Raw genomic sequence first — 17550 nt, 5'->3', positions numbered from 1 at the left:
GGGGAGGGCGTTGTCGCATAAATTCATGATTCAATCTCAGTCTTTCAGTGGGTCTGTGTCCCTGGGCTGTGACTGTCTCAGAAGTTTCAAGCTTATTTTCCCTCCTAAGGTGAGACCGGAAGGCTAGAATCGTAGCCCGTCCTCCCCCGAAGAGACAAACATCTGGTAGTCTCTGGTCCCGGAGGGTAGGACTTCGTTGCGCAGAATGCTCTGGGCGTGATTCAAAATGGCGACTTTCCCCTTTGCACTACAGAGTGACGAGGGGATCTTTCTCAGTTCTTCATGGCGAGACCCTAGTGGGGTTCCTGGGGTAGAACCCACGAGGGTACAAAAGTCTCTAAGACTGCACCCCTGGGACTTTCTCGTCCTCACACTAACTGACGCCTGGCCTCCAGCAAGTTGTCTTGTAAATGTTCCCATGAGTTTACGGCTCCAGCAGCTTCTGTTCCAAGGACGCAGACCTTGTTTGCGACTCTGACGGTTTGCCCTGTGATCCCGTTCTCTGATATGTCTGAGAAAAGTCATTGGCTTTTGGGTTGTTAGGCAAGAAGGGGAGTGATTCCAAGCTTTTTACATGTCAGACTGGAAACTGGAAGTCAGTACACGACCACTTTGGAAAACAGTTTGGCAATCTCTTAAGAGGTTAGATGTATACCCACCATATGATCTGGCCATTCCACTCCTAGGCATTTACCCAAGATAAATGAAAGCATATGCACGTAGCAGTTTTATTTATAATAACCTCAGACGTCCATGAACACATGAGTGGCATATCCATATACCAGACTACCACTCAGCCCTTAGAGGCAGAATGAACTATTGGCACGTACTACAACATAGGTATATCCCAAAATAACTATGCCAAATGAAAGAAGCCAGACAAAAAAGAGTGCAGGGTTTATGATTCCATGCACAGAAAATTCCAGAACTCCATAGTGACAGAAAACAGATCAATGGCTGCCATGGGATCAGGGCACCGATAGGTAGGGGAGTAGGAGGGACAGATTGCAAAGGGCCACGAGGAAACTTTGGGGGGATGGCTATGTTCATTTTCTGGATTGCAGTCACGGTTTCGCAGGCATGTATATTTGTCAAAACGTATCAACTGCTATGCTTTAATGCGTGCGGTGTGTTCTATCCCAATTATACCTCAATAAAGCTCTTTTTAAAAAAAGAATCTGAACAAAGAAACATCACCCTCTGAGAGACTGTTTTTCTTTTCTAACAGGAAGGCACATGAGAAGTCAAATCGAGTCTAGACAATAGAGATGCCCGACTGTGTTTCCCGGCCCTGAGGCGGAGTGCCGTTCACAAACGTGGCTACCCTGGCATCTCGAGGTCACGGTCTTCCACGGCTCGACTTGCCTTTGTCCCTTCCACGTGAACCTGGGGGCCTGGGACCGTCAACCGAATATAGTGGAAGTCAAGCTGCATGACGTCCGAGGCCAGGTCCTAACGGGCTCCCTGGCTTCCCCTGGTTCTCCGGAGACTCCCGCTCTGGGGGAAGCCAGACCCTGAGCAAGAAGTGTGACCCCTGAGACCGTCGTGCTGGAGAGGCCACGTGTGGGCCGGTGAGTGACCATCTGGTGCTCACATTCACGTCTCAAATTCCAAGCCCAGGGCTCCGGTCTCAGGGTATCTCGTGCCTGCTGGGCCGCGTGTCAGCCCCTGCTCAGTTCTGTCCCCTCTTCATGGGTCCACGGCAATCTCAACCATCTAGGCTGCTGTTTTCAATTCAAGTTGTCAATCTTCCAAAAGCAAATCTACTTATTAGAATAGTGTGATCGGGCCTGTATGTATGAGTGTTCAATGCCAGTTCAAGCAATCTGCTTTCAATCTGGCGGATAAATCCCACCTGTGTGCCGTATGACCACGACTTTGTCTTTACGGCATTACCCCAAGCAGCGAGTCTTTAAAAAAGTTCTAGAAAGAGCGCAACATGCTCACCCACGTGTATTTCCTTTCAGTTTCAACCTGTGCAGTCTGAACAGCCCCTGTGAGTATCTGCTGTGTTACTGGTTTCCTTCTTCCCCTTTGATGCCAGGGACCTCGGTAGACCAGTAAGCCACAGCTGGGAATGCATTCAGAGACCATTAGTACAGGAAGCACGGTGGAATCCAAGGAAACCGTGAACCAGTGAGTTGGAAAACAGTCTATGAAAGGCCTTTTCAGGCTGTTTCTTTCAGGAGGAGTTTGTTTTTGGATTAAAGGAGTTTATTCTATTCAGGTATTCACGAATACCCAGGCTCTCTGCACCAGCTGGAATGTGGAAACCCCTCAGTCATAAGCAATTGCCGTAGAGGGGACTGGCATGTTCCGACCGGGGAATACATGGATGAAAGAGGCGTAATTAGGTGACGCGCCTTCAAAGGAGATGAAAAGCCCAAAACATCCTCAAAAACGCAGGCAAAAAAATACCCCGAGATCACTACGCTCTTTATTTTGGAAGTAGCAGCTCCCATAAAGGACTAGGTGTCAACGGCATGGTGTGTAGTGAGGTCTTGGCCTGCGTTTCTTTCTTTCTTTCTTGTTTCTTTCCCCGCTCGGGGGAAAAAATGATGGAAATGTCACTCCTGCAGTCGCTCCATTCCCAGCAAATGCTGTCAACGGCTCGCTCTTTAACCGGAGACCCTGAGCCACGCCGCTGCCTTACCGGGCGTCCACCCACGGGTAGGACAGGGGGCCCAGCGCTTGGCGGCATACCTGTTCGAGCCCCCTGCCCCTGCCGCGTGCATCACAGCTTGCTCTGAATGGCTCGTTTATATCCTTGACTCCTCTGGTTAACAAACAGCGCCCTTTCCCTGCTGATGTTGCCAAGAAAACACACCAAGTTCCGCCATCTTCCTGACGTTCCTTCTCCCTGGACAATTCTTATTCTCTGATCTCATCGGATAGAGGAGATTGGCAGATTCTGATCACGAAGGGGTTTTGTAGCCAGGGTCCCCCCTCCCATCCCCCGCTCATTTTCAGACGAGAAGACGGAGCCCCCGGGGAGCGTGTGTGACTTACTCTGAGGAGCAGGTCCAGAGCCAGAATAGAAACGGGGGGGTGGGGTGGTCTGACCCCCAAGTGAGTACTTTTCCTACTGCTCAAACTACTCCTTCTCAACTTCCCTTTATTTTTAATACTTTCATGGACATACTCTGACTGTGTTGTGGCACTCATTAACACATATTTAAATAATTATGGAAAAATCCGCATTTTATGCATCCTTAAGCACTTTGACCTCTGGGTTTCTGCAGCTGGATGTGATGGGGCGTCAGCTTTGGCACATTTTAATTAGTGTTCTAACTGCTTCTTTGCCCCTGTGGTCTTGAAGCAGCCCGCACGGCACACCTGCCTTATTGAGCTCAGCGTCCCCAAAAACGCTTACACAAACACTTGGCTTTTTCTTCTTCTTCTCTCCCTCACCCCCCTTCTCCTTCCTGGCTGCATTCGAGAGTGCAGAATGAATGCGCTATTGAAGGCCACTTTGACAACACCACTAAATAAGGATTCCTCTTGGCTGGCAGAATTTTTCCAGTTCAGACCAGGGCTACACAGAAAGGGATGAAAAGTACCCATCGGCCAAGGCCGCGGTTATGGCTTGAGGTAGGAGGACACACAGACAGGGGCCATGCGTAGACAAAGAAGACATATCTGTCTATCTGCAGAAATGTACATGTGTATATTTAGACATCTATCTATCTATCTATCTATCTGGCTCTTCCGCCTCAAGCCATATGTACGGCCAAGAATGGAATCGCACTGTTTTGTGTTGTGCTTTTCCAGAGTGCATTAGATTATGCTCATTTTCCTTATCAATCCATCTGAAGTGAATGGCATCACACTTCGTCACACGGATGCACCATCAGCTTTAAAACCAAGTGTCTACTGTTGAACACACGGACCTCACGTCTCTGATGTATTTGTTTCATGGATTTAATTTTGGTGCTGTTGACAGCATTCCGTAAACATCTGTCATGCACACCTTTTTAGTCTAGTCCGAATATTCCCTTGGGACGACTTTCTACGAGTCTTATCCTAAAGGGCTCGGCACCCTTAAAACCTGGATACGTGTTGCTCCTGAGAAAGGTGGGGGCGGTTTAGAATCCCCACCGCCTGTGTTAGGGGATGTGCCCTCTCTCCACTGCCTCTGTCAGTACTGTGCATTGTCCTTAAAAGCAGTCTTTGTCTATAAAATTTTGAAATGTCCCATCGATTGAGGAGGTGACATATAGAACATAAGGAGAAGCAGGAGCAGGAGATCTGGATTCGATTGGTGAAGATAATTGTGGCCCTCATTTACCTGTCCAGGACTTTAAAAAAAAAAATTTTTTTTTTTAAATGTTTGTTTATTTTTGAGATAGACAGAATACGAGTGGGGAAGGGGCAGAGAGGGAGTCACAGAATCCGAAACAGGCTCCAGGCGGCTCCGAGCTGTCAGCACGGAGCCCGACGCAGGGCTCGGACCCACGGACGGACCGCAAGATCATGACCCGAGCCGAAGTTGGACGCCCAACCGACTGAGCCCCCCAGGCGCCCCCACCTGTCCAGGACTTCTTTCTAAGCAAGTGCTACATGTTTTTCAGTTGCCTGCCAGGTGCACTCTTCTGGTGCCCCAAGAGACAGCGAAGGATTCCCTTGCCCTCTGGCCTCCAGCTGAGTTCGATCAGTTAGGCGCTGGTAGGGGATGGGGAGTCAGGAGGAGAGTTATCCCCCTGGACCGCTTCCTGCAGTAGTCCTTTGGATTGACTTTATCCCCTGACTAAAGTGACATGTTTGTTAGCCCTCTTCTGCAGGTACAGCTCTGTCCCCTGGCCCCCCCTCCATCGTTAGCCTGGGGACGCATCTCCCTTGCTGGTTTCCTTTGTTAAACACTTCTCAGTGACCCCATTTGACTGCATCACCTACCTCTTCCTGCAACCCTGCCAGGCACCAAGGGATTGCCACAGTTTTCCTTAATTATTCTACATGCTGAACAAAGGTATATTTCAACACAGTAGAGGCGTAAATGGACAGACAGGAAAGATAAAACATCTCTGCACTGGAGAGGAAGAGAAGAGAGGGAAACCTCGTACAGCCAAACAAGGCCGTCAACCACGTCTGCGCCCAAGGTCCTGACTTGGCCCCCTTCCTGCATTTGCTATCTGGTCCTTGTTGGAGACACGACCGTCTACCCAACCAGCCAGGTCAGAAGTATGGTAGTCATCGAAGGTTCCTCCCTTTCCTGGTCGTCGCCCGCAAATAATCACCCACCAGGGTCCCTAAATCCTGCCTACCAAGTGTGTGTCGCCTCCTATGTACCCACCCCAAGTTCACCATTGCTAGAGCCTCCTAACTGGTCCTCAACTGCCATCTGGCACCAGTGTTCACCCCACACTCTGTCAAGTGCCCGTGGTGATCCTTCTGGGTGAAAAAAATCGATGCTGCTACTCATCTCTGAAATAAGCTTTAATGGCTCTGTCTTAGTTTGGGTTTTCTGAAAGCAGAGCCTGAGACAAGGACTTGGTACGGGTGGTTTGTTTGGAGGATGGGGCCAGGAAGCAGGAGGGAGCAGGGGAGTGAGACGAGAGAAGAGGAGACTGAGCAGAGCGCACTCAGGAACGGTCACTGTCGGGGCCACTCCGAATTGTCTGGGGGGCCTGGCATCCAACCACTCACCCCTGCCCCACTGGCTGAGGGTTAACCCTGGGACTTTAACTGCCCTGCACTTCCGGGCAGCTGAGGGGCCTTCCCTGGGCTGGAGACAGCAAAGTGGAGAGATGTGGGATGCTGGGGAGTGCCAGGAACTGCCCATGACAAGGGTGCTGAAATCAGGCGGCTCACAAGCATCTGCGGCCACCTCCACCTCATGGCCAGGATGAAGCCCTTCGTGACTCACCTCTTTTGTCTACCCTGCTTACGTCCTGATGTCCATCTCCTGTGTTCAAGGCCACCATTAGCCCACGTAATGCTTGTGCCTGTCAGAAAATCACCTCTTCTAGGCAGCTTTGTATGTGTGCATCCTGATAAGCTTGGGTAGGCTGGAATCCACCCCACTGGCCTCTTGAGCTTGGCATCCTTGTATAGTACACAGCCTGAACAACTGTATGGGGGTAGCCCTGAACATTGATCTCAGCCCAAGGAACCGCACAGCAGTCCCTGAATACACCAAACGGTTCACATTTCTACGACTCTCTGTACTGTTCTTTGTGCTTAGAGCTTATTTGTCAAATATTCACTGAGCATGTACTACGGGCCAGTCACTCCTGGAAGTGCTGGGCATACAGCATAGCACAAAGCACACGTGAAAATGCCTGCCCACGTAGAACTCACACTGGAAGCGGGGACAGACCTCCAAAGAAATAAGTGAGGAGGCATATAGTGTGCTAGATGGCATCGTCGTCTGCCACCCGGGAAAAGAAAGCAGGGGTGGAGAGCACGGGGGGAGGGGCGGCAATACTCAGTCCAGGTCAGAGAAGGTGACACTGGAGTGAAGACCTAAGGCTGGATGAGTAGGAGAAGCATTCTGGGAGGAGGCACGGCCAGGGCAAAGGCCCTGAGACAGCGCGCGGTGACGAGGACACATTCGGGCCAGAGCAGAGTGAGCGAGGGGAGAGCCAGGAAACGAGGTCAGAGAAGAAGGACGGGCAGCTGGGTGGATGGCGCGGGGCCTGGCCAGGGCCTCCGCCTCGACTCACCTCTATGCAGCGTGAGGGAGCAGGGAAGGGCTGGGGCACAGGAGGGGCGGGATCCAAGCCTCATCCTCACGGGACCCCTGTCTCTTCATGCCCCCCGCCCCCGACTCATCTCTATAAACCTGGCAGAAGCCCTTTCAATCCCCACCCTGCCCTGCCCCACACCCGGGGTGGCTCGCACCCTGCCCGTCTTGGTAGGTCCCGTGCTGTACCCTGACGGAAGGGCAAGAGAGAGACAGGAACCCCCACCGGGGCCTCAGGGACCTGCTCCACTGGCCAGGCAAATGGCCTCCCGATGAGACTCTTCCAGAATATCCATGGCGGAACTCTTTGGACGCAATAGGGAAAGACATGCCTCCTTGAGGATGGGGGCACTGAAGGGTGCGAAGGTTTCCCTTGTAAGATTCAGTTTCCTGGTCTGTGAGGTGGGGGAATTGTATCTGCTGTGGCTGGGGCGGCGCTCTCGTTAGCATCACGATGCACGTTCTGGCTCACCCCGAGGGAGAGGCCCGGCGAGTCCCCGGGGCGGACCCGGATTCCCGTTTCCACACAACAACACGTGGCTTCTGGCACGAGCAGGACCACATTGTCCTTAAACTGTCTCCTTGACACGTCAGGAGGGGAGATGAGGGGGAAAGTACTTCAACGAGGTGTTTTAGCAGAAGGCACACGGCGGGCTTTCAGGCTGGAGGTTTAAAGCCCCAGCGGACACAAAGCCACAGCAAGACGCCACGGCAGCCCCGTGGGGATGATGGCTGCTATCTGCAAGGTGGGAAGTACCACGTGTTGGCGAGGTCGGGGAGGAAGTGGAGCTCTGGGAAACAGTCGGGCAAAGCCCAGCTGCTTACGCAAAGCCGCCGTGTGGCCCAGCAACCCCACTTCTGGGTCTACAACCCCCCCAAGGTTGAAAGCAGGAACTCAAACAGGTATTTATACACCTATGTCCACAGCAGCGCTATTCACAATACCCAAAAAGGTGGAAACGGGGGGTCTGTGTGGCTCGGTCTGACTCTTGGTTTCAGCTCAGGTCATGATCTCACGGTTCATGAGTTCGAGTCCTGCTTGGGATTCTCTCTCCCTCTCTCTCTTTGCTTCTCCCCCACCCACATGCTCTCTGTCAAAGATAGAATAGAATAGAACGAAATGAAATGAAATGAAATGAAGTGAAGTGAAGTGAAATGAAATGAAATGCAATGCAATGCAAAGCAAAGCTGGGAGCCACCCAAGTGTCCATCAACAGATGAATGCGTAAGCAAAACGTGGTCCATCCACACCGCGGAGTATTATTCAGCCATAAAAAGGAAGGAAACCCTGACCCCTGGAGGCACCTGGCGGACATTATGCCGAATGAAACAAGCCAGCTGCATAAACTACACGCACTATGAATCCATTTCTGTGAGGAACGGACAGTGGTCAGACCCATGGACACAGAAAGTAGACGGTGGGCACCGGCGGCTGGGGAGGGGGGTGGGGAGTCGGTGTCCAGTGGGGATGGAGTTTCTGTTCGGGAGCTGAGAAAGTTCTGGAGAAGGATGGTGGGAATGGTTGCACACGAATGTACTGAGAGCCACAAAACTGTACTGCCCAAAAATGGTTAAAATGGCAACATTTCACGGTATGTGAGTTCTTCCACAATTAGAAAACAGACGTGGGACAGCAGCTGGCGCCCGTGGGGGGGCCGCCCTCCCCTGCCGGGGGGACTCAGAGGGCAAGGAGAGGAGACAGGGAACGGCGACAGGAGCACTGTGCGGGCGCGCCCAGCAAGGGGGAGACCGCGCCGTGGACCCCATCGATCTGTGGGTGCAGGTGCCGTCTACGGAAGCCGAAGGCCACCCGGGGGACGTCGTCCTCCAAAGAGGCCTCGGGCGGCCAATGTGTCGACTCAGAGACCGCCGGTGGCAGTAAGAAAAGGTGTAACTGAAGTATCATCTGAAAGCTGGTAAGAGACTCAGTGACGCTTCAAAGGTGTGACACGGGGACCGGGCCGGGATGGCGGGGCACCAACGATGCCCCTGGAGCCAGGGATTACGGCTTATGTTCCACCCTCGGCGCGTGAGAAGGGCACAGGCAGGAACTCACCCGAGCGGGGAGGATTGGGGGTTTGACAGGGATGGCGACTGTCTCCCAGATCAACCCCAGGAGAGCCGAGATAGCCCTGAGCGGAAGGGACGCCCTTGTCCCCACAGCGGCGGGAACAGCAGGGCCGGGAACACAGGGAAGGAGGAAGCCCGGCATGCAGTGTGGGGAACCTGACTCACGTGCCCCGAGGCCGAATGGAGCCGGAGACCGGAAATCCCCCACACCTGGGGCACTCTTACCCCAAATGTGGAGAAGGATGACCCCACGTCCCCAGAGTGCCCCGTCCGAGCAAACTCAGCACACGGCAAAGGAAACCAGGAATCCTACCATTCGGTGGTGTCTTTGTTGTTTCAAAAACGCGGCTCTGGAAACAAACTTGAACAGCCCATCAGGCGTGTATCTTCCCCCGCAGAGAGCAGCCCTGCTTTACGGGGAGAAGCCTTCGCACCTGCGGCCTTCACGCGCTGAGGCAGGACCATTTGGGGTGCCCGGATGCGTGAGCCCCGGGTGCTGGGGTGTTGGGGGAAACCACATTCCTGCCTCGTGGAGCCATGGCCCTGGGGACGAGGCCGCCACAGTGCAGGGGGGCGCATGTGGCATTCGGGACCCTGGCTGGGGGTGGACCCTGGCTGGGGGTTCCCAGCAGGCTGATGCTGGAGCCCAGAGCTGAGGGTAAGAAAGGGGGCTGGGAAAGGCCACGGGGCATACTTGCTGTTGGTCTGGGGTGGAGGTTTAAGCAAGGGGGACCAGCTGAGGCTGGAGGGGACGTGGAGTGGGTGAGGGAGGGGTGGACGGGAAGTGAGCCCGAGCAGTCACCAAGGGCCTCCAATCGCTCCAAAGTGTCCGGGTCTTTTCTGGAGCCCGAGAGAAGCCTGGTTTGAAGGAGACACTGTGGGTTTCGTAACTCAGGGTCGTGTCTCCGGCTGAGACCCATGGGGTACAGATCAGGCAGGACAGGGAGGCCTGTCGGCAGCTGCTGGGACGTATGGCGAGCCTGTGCATCCGGGCACCCCAAATGCGTGACACGGCGAGGACCGGAGCGGGGGGCGGCCGTGAGGAGGCACATGGGTGGATGCAAGCGGAGGAGGTCTAATGAGCTTCCTAAGGCGCCTTCTCCAAGACGCTTTCACCAGAGTCGTTTAGGGGGCAGCCCACACATTCTGTGTCAGCACAGGGGTGACCTGACCGTCCTGGGAGGCGGGGTTCCTGAGAGCACAGTCCACGGCAACAGAAAACGCAGATGTGGCTGCCCTCCGTCCCCTCCGCTGGAGCTACACAGGCCGGAGCCGGGGATGCCGCATTAACCCTGTCACCCCCCGCCCCCACCACGCCGGGACGGACAGCGATGGAGAGCCCTGGAGTCCAGAATCCACATCGCTGCTGGTGAACCCTGGCCCGCGTGGCCCTGGCGTGGCTCGCCAGTTGCCGGCACAGATGCAAGGCCCCTCTGAGCCTGGACACCCCGTCGTCCCCATGTTGAGGCAGAGCTCGGTCCCTCCACCAGCGCGGCCCAGCGGAGGCCGGGCCACCGACCAAATAAGCCACCCGGTCCGCTGGTGTGGGGAGAAACGGACATCGCCACACAGAATCAGGGAAAGAAATGCAAATATAAAGAGCCTCCAAAGAGGCCAGGCCTTACCCTGGTGATTCCGATTCTGCACGTGTGTGGCGGTGCCTCCGTGTGGCTCCGGGGGGCTTTCTGGGGACACAGCCGGGAGTGACGCAGGGAGCCATGGCCGGGGGGGGGCCTCAGACGAAGCCCCTCACCTGTCGGACCTCAGGGCTCTGAGTGTGATGAGTGTGGGGTGGCCCTTCCCACGGCGGAGGTCGGGGTCCGTTTCTAACCTGCCTGTCGGCAGGAGCAGAGGGCTCTGGGGAGGCCAGTCTGGAGCAGAGCCCAGGAGCGAGGTCTCGCGGAGGCAAGTGAGCTCGGACGGCCTCGAGCTTGGACGCTGGGGCCGCACAACCTGGCTCCAAACCCCAGCTCTGCCCCGTACGCTGCCAGGCCTCGCCGTCCCCCACGCCTCAGTTTCCCCGTCCGCAAGCGAGGGATAATGACAACGCCCACCTCCTGCGGTGGGGAGAGGCGCCAGCTGTATGCGGAGGGTGTGAGGGATGTGAGCACAGAGCCGGCCCCACGGGCTGCTGGCTCCCGGTTTCGCCTCATTGCCTAGCACGCTGCCGTGTAGCCTGGAGTCGGGAGACACGAGTGTGTGTGCCGACGAACTGGAAGACCCACACGGCCCGGGTCGCACGGGGCCAGGCTGCTTGAAAGGGCCTGTCCTTCCGCTCTGCGGACCACTGGGTGGTTTTAACCTTTCGGCTTCTTTAAATAAACGCCGAGAGCTCCCGCTGCTCTGTGCTCCCGAGTGCATTCCGGCCGGGATCGGAACCGGGAAAGAAGAGGCCCGCTCTGCACACCTGCTCCAGGAAGCCCGAGCCGCGTCCCGCGCCGTGCCCACCGGAGGGGCCTCCTCTCTGAACGCGTGACTGTCTGCAGCCATGCTTCCGGTGCGAGGAGAGAGCGAAGGCCTTGGCTGGATGGAGACGTTGCCTTCTGGGTCACTCCCTTACTGGAATGTTCTGCCTCCTGCCAAAGATAGTCAAGTTAGGTCACATATCCCCTCATTCAAGAAAACAACAGTTTTACAGAAAAACCCCAGCACGGCCTTTCCTGGGCATAAACACGGCCGTGTCGCCCCAGCACATCTGTGGGCCGGGGAGGCGGCCTGGGGGTGATCTGTGTTTTGAATGCTCCCTCTTGGCAAGGGTGACAACAGACTGCAACAGAACGCTCTCAACTGCAGGCATTTTCCTCGTCAACCTGAGCCTTCCGTCCCTACAATGGGATAAAAGTATCTGTTTACGGTTGTTGTGAACACAAATCCCATAACACCTTCAAAAACAGGCATGTGGTGAGTGATCGGTAAATCGCTACAATTTACTGAGTGCTTATCATGGATAAGACTTCCTGGAACAGCTTTTCAAATCACCACTGGTTTTAATCCAAAACGTGAAGACCGTCTGGGGTGATGGTCATCGCCCCCACCTCATGGATGAAGAGTTCGAGGCACAGAGAGGTTAAGTAACGTGCCTGAGGCCACCCAGCTGGACAGTTCTGTGTGCTCACGGCCATCCCACATCCTCTCGTGTTACTTTCCTTCCTGTCGTTACATTACTCTTCCTATTTTTCGTCCCCTCCCTCCGCCACACCCCTGCCATCTGACAGCCCAGCAGCCTGGTGACCAGGCAGTCCCCGCTCTGGTTTCTTGTGCTCCCCCGCACCGGGTGCACGAATGATACGCATGAACTCGACCTTCCCGGGTGAACTGTGGTTCATGTTGCAAGGTCAGCCTCAAGCGTAGCCTCCCTTCTGAAAGCTTCCCTAGTCCCTCCAGTCGAGGTCACCATCCCCTCTTCTGTGCCCCTCTCGGTGCCTGTTGTCTGCTGTCCCCAGCGTGTCCGATAAATAGTCACTATTTCTTCCTTCCCACCGAGGCTGTGGGCTGTTTTTCCACCGTTGAACCTGGGCTTGGCCACTGGGACATTAGCAACACGATGTGAGCACTGTGCCCAGAGCACAGGGAGCTGGGCCACCCTGTCTTTCAGGACCTCAGCATTTCTCAAGAGCGCTGGTCGTGTGCTTCGTAGAATGTCACTCCACTTGGGTCTGTCTGAGGCCTGCCCGTGATGAGACTGAGGTAACCCGTTCCTGGCGAGAGTACCCCCGAAGGGATGTCGGGTCCTACTCAGAGCATCTCCTCGGGGGCACGTGATGTCTTGTTCCTGGCGATGTTACCGGAGCTCTTTGTTAAGGTGGCACCTCCCAACTCTCTCCACTCTAAAAGCCACATGCTATCGCAGCGGCCAGTTGACATGTCTAGACCGAAACATGGATGGAATCCTCTAGAAGACAGGGTCCCTGTCCATTTTCCTCATGACTGTATCCCTGGCACCTGCCAGCATATCTTCTACTTTGTATTTGCTCAACAACATCTTATTAAATGAACGAAAAAGCATGAATCAATCTTCAAGGAGCTGATATTCAGGGATTAGTGGGTTCAGACTAACTATCCTGGCTGGAAAGGTTTAGGCAAATGGCGGTACCCACGCCTCCCGTGTTTCCTATATCTTATTTAATCTAATATTTACTTTCTCTTTTCTGCCTTCTGATTCTGTATCTTATCCCACGGCTGAATGAGATGCTTCATCTGTAGGATGCTTGACTTATACAATTTTGGAAGGCCAAGTAAAAAGCAAACTTTACGTAAGCAATATAAAAATTGATATTTCTTACTGACCCATTTTCATGGAGGTCCACATTTTCTCCCACCAGCCATCCCCAATTTCTGAGAGGGAAACTGGTTGGACCCTAGGGCCACCCAAGGAAATGGGAAGGTAGAGCAGGTATGGACATACTTTTCTGTGTTTCTGACAGTTTTGTCAAGACCAGAACTGTAGGTTCCCAGGTTTCCCATTTGCCATATTCTTGGTCTCAGTTCCCATAAAAATCACAATATACTCACAGCGAAGCATATATGAAAAGCAATTAAGGAAAATAACTCCATCTATCCCTTCCTCCATCAACCCATCCCTCCATCCATCCATCCTTTATCCTCCCATTTTTCCATTTACTCATCTATCATTCAATCCACTCATCCTGTCTTCCCTTCCATCCACTCATCCAGCTTTTCCTTCCTTCCTCTCTCCTTTCCTCCCTCCCTCCTTCCCTCCTTTCCTCCTTCCCTCTACCAATTCTTCTTCCCTCCCCATTTCCTTCCTCTCTCCACCTATCCTTCTGATGTTTAGGGCAGCCATTTGACCCAATTATGGCCAACAAGACATAAGAAGACTGCTTCTGGGTTATGTTCCCCCCACCCCTTACGTAAGGGAGACACATTCAAACAGAGGTCTCTTTTTTATCTCCCTCCTTGGGACACTGTCAGGAGAGGACATGATGCTTGGAAATGCTTCCAACTGGAGTGGAGGTTTCAAGTGGTGGAGTTGTGATTCATTCAGGATGGGCGGGAAGGGGCTATTCCAGGTGCTAAGCAAGGGGCCGGAGAGAGCAGGGCTCAGATGGGAAATAGTGGACGTGCACCTCCCAGCTCCAGAGCAACACGCTCTCGGCTGTGATCTCCTTTCTGCCTGCAGACCCCCACCGGGTCCCTGGCATTAAACAGGAGGCCTCCCAGCCTCATCTTAGGGACACATTCAGTGGCAAGGTGGGTCTTGCTTCTCTCCGTGATGTGGAGAACTTCTGGCCTTTGATATCTGTCCTGGACTCCTGTTTCCTGCTCTCCACGGTCTGGGGGTGGACAGAGGAGGACGACGCCCTCCCTGGCTGCCCCCCTGGCCTGCGGCCTGATAAGGGCAGCCATCAAAGGCCGATGGAGGAGAGCGGCAGAGCTCACGGTCCCTCGCTGCTGCTGACAGATTGATCGCACACGGAAGCGGCTAATGATGCGGCCAGCCCCGTGCTGTCACCTCACGGCACCTGGCTCTCCCTGGGACCTTGGCAGGCAAGGTATGGGAGGAAAAGTGTCCCGAACACACAGTTGACAATGGGGTGAGGAAATCCCTGAAAGGGGCAGCAGCAGTGATGAAAATGGCCAGGGGCACGGCCCCCAAACCCTTCTGCTGGGCAAGACGAGCCAGAGGCAGAGTGGACTCACCGCCTTCCGGGAGATCAAGGTTAAGAGAACAAAGGACAAAAGCACCTTCCGTGACACTAACCGCTCTGTTCCCTTCTCGTGGAGCCGGAAGATGGGAGGGAAGGATTTCGATGCTCACCACGCGCCAGGTTAGCCCTCTGTGGCTCGCTGACTTTGGAAATCCCACGAGACGGAGGTGTTTTGTCAAGAGGTGAGAAAGTACATTTGTAAGGGAAGTAAGAAGGCTCTCCGTGACCAGCAGGAGGCACGTCCCTTGGGTGCTGGTGCTCCCGTGTGCCCGTAATGGGATTCAGGGAGCCGGGAGGCTGCCGCGGGCATCCCTTCTCAGCCCCGCCTGTGTCTCTCCCGCCAGGGCACCCATGCAGGCACAGGTGTGGAGGGGCTTGGGAGATTTGTTTTGCTCCCCACCACCACCACCCCAGCTTCCCCACTACCCTCTTGCCAATCAGCCCCCGGGAGAATTACCTCCAGGTGCAGACTAACCACTGCTCGGTCCCTCAGGGTGAGATGCTGGCCCCAGGGCCTGAGAGTGCCCTGGCCATTCTCTCACCCGGGCTGGGAAGTGGTGGGGAGGGACTCCTTGGCCCCGGGGAACGAGGTGGTGATCACAGGACACTGTCCCACCCGAGTGCCTTAGTCCCCACTGCTCTGATGCGCTGGAATGCTCTCCCTCCAGAACACTGTGTGGCTGCCTTCTTCCTGCCTTTCAGGCCTGGGCCCAGGTGGCACCTCCTCCCGAGGAGCGGTGTAGATCCCGACCCCAGCCCCGGCAGAGCTTGTTGCTTGAACCGCCACCCCACCTCACGTGAGGACGGGCTGCCCCGCCCCCACCCCCTCGCGCTGCACCGGAGCCCGGCCTGCTGACGTGCGCTTGGCAAACGGGGGCTGTTGGGACGCTGCCACGAATCACGGCCTCCAAATCAATAACGTGAATTCCACAGCAAAGGGGTCTGGGCCGAGAGGGAGTACTGCTGGCTGCTTCTGAGTCCCGAGTGGCAGGCGGGGGGGTGGGGGGTGGGGGGGACAGTAACCCAGGGGACAGGCCGGATCCCCAGGAGGGCACCGTCAGGTTGGAACATGAGACCCTGAGGACTTGGCCATCACTGGGGTCACATTCATCAGGGCTGCTCGGGGACACGCTTCCCGAGGGCTAGAGCTCTCGTCTCGCGGCACGCCTCGTCACACGTTTCAGATTTATATCGAAGATAGGTTCCCCCAAATGCACGTCTCCCCACGGGTTTGGTCCCCGATGTTGTCACATGGGGGACATCGCATGATTCCGGTTTTGTGGCAGTCAGAGTTCTCAGATTCTGCAGCCTGGAGGCCGCGGGAGACCACCCAGCCCCGCCTGGCCTCTGCCACCAACAGACCCTTTCATGGGTCCTGCAGTCAGGAAAGATCCTCTGGGTGAGTTGTTACATCACCTCCTCTAAGCTTCTCGTCAGCCGGCTGGGCAAAACAGTAAGGCCCATCTCCGAAGGCTGTCTGGAGGCCGAACAAGATGCACGCGGGGGCACCTGGGGGGCTCAGTCGGTGGGGCGTGCGACTTCAGCTCAGGTCACGATCTCACGGTTCATGGGCTCGAGCCCCGCGTCGGGCTCCGTGCTGACGGCTCACTCTCTGTCTCTCTTTCTCTCTCAAAAATAAACGTTAAAAACATTTTTACAAAAAGATGTACCTGTAATGCTCTCATGCTCTCAGTGTGGTGCCGGGCACACCATGAAAACATGCTGAGTGGCAGCATTGCCTGGGGGGCCACCAAAGCCCCCTTTCCCAGCAGGATCGCCACACGAGGGGGCAGAGCCCAGGTTCATTCCAGAGGGGCAGGAACCGGCTCTTACCGCCTAAAGGGGTGAGGTGGGGAGAGCCTGGGATGGCCCAGGTGGAGCCACTGGCCCCCTAGTGGAAGGACGAGGCTCCTGAGCCCAGGTGTGCAAGGAGGCAGGTAAAAAGCCAGGTGCCCGATTCCACGACATCCAGACTCGGTTCTTCTGAGACACGGCCGGCGAGCACCGTAACCAGAATCACGGGCAATGCGAACAGAAACGTGTCCTAGGGGATTACACTGGCGATGTCCCTTCCCGCTTCGTGTCTTAAATCTGTAGTCAGGAGCAGAAGCGAGGCCAGGACGGCCGCTAGCAGGGGCAGTGGCTTCCTTCTGAGGTGACAGAAACGTTCTAAAGTCAGCTGTGCTGATGGCTGCCCCACTCCTCGAGGACCCTGAAAACCACTCAACCATACATGGTGAGTGTGCAGGTTGTATGTACGTAAATCGTGTCTCAGTACAGCTGTTTTCAAAAGCTGAGTTTTTAAAATACCGTATGTTGTTTTTAGGCATTTCCGCCAAATACTCAGTAATTACTGAGAGAGCACGCACAAAGGGGGAGATCATTCTCACTTTGTTTTGCTGCATCGTGAGCTGCAGGTGCACTGTGTCGCCTGCCCCACCAGAGGGAAAGTCTGCCTGTGGGCACAGAGAGGTCCCAGGGGTGCCAGGCCCGGTGGGAGATGGAGGTGTCCAGACCCCGAGAGGGAACTGAGGTTTCCTGTCGTGTGGACCCCAGACAGACCCTCAGGAAGAGACAAGATGGCTTGTAATAAGGGGCTAAGTTATGTGTTGAGTTTAAAGGCGGTGGACGTGAATGGAAAGTTCAAGCAATCCGGGAGGACTTTGTGAAGGACGCATCTGAGCTAGAGGTTACCAGTCTACTAAAAATAAGTACAGGGGCATCTGGGGGGCTCAGTCGGTTGAGCATCTGACTTTGTCTCAGGTCGTGATCTCGCGGTTCATGGGTTCGAGCCCCGCATCGGGCTCTGTGCTGACAGCTCAGAGCCTGGAGCCTGCTTCTGATTCTGTGTCTCCCTCTCTCTGCCCCTCCTCCACTCGTGCTCGCTCACTCTCTCTCTCAAAAAATAAGAGACACGCCTGCTCTCCCAGGTGCACTCTGCCTCCTATACATCACAGGTGTCTCCAGAAGACAGACACACCCTGAGTCTCCCTCTCTCTGATGTCCCACTGGTGTCCCCACCGGCCAACTTCAGCCAGAGGCCAGAGCGATGGGGGCCCTGACACAGTCCATGGATCCTCTCCTGGGGAGACAGGAGGAAGCAAAAGACAGAAGGGTAGCCTGGAGGAC

At 55.1% G+C, this 17550-nt stretch overlaps 1 long non-coding RNA gene across 1 annotated transcript in view; it reads right to left on the bottom strand.

Moving 5' to 3' along the window:
- Positions 1-17550, bottom strand: part of LOC113604387 (uncharacterized) — a 364860-nt gene that overhangs the window by 96148 nt on the left and 251162 nt on the right. The window contains exon 6 of the long non-coding RNA XR_003426303.2: positions 10378-11328. This is a non-coding gene — a long non-coding RNA (uncharacterized LOC113604387). The remainder of the gene's footprint in view (positions 1-10377; positions 11329-17550) is intronic.

This window comes from Acinonyx jubatus, chromosome E2 (genome assembly GCF_027475565.1).
Source record: "Acinonyx jubatus isolate Ajub_Pintada_27869175 chromosome E2, VMU_Ajub_asm_v1.0, whole genome shotgun sequence".
Taxonomy (NCBI): Eukaryota; Metazoa; Chordata; class Mammalia; order Carnivora; family Felidae; genus Acinonyx; species Acinonyx jubatus.
Note: the sequence above shows the minus strand (reverse complement) of the source record. Positions and strands in the feature narration are given on the sequence as shown.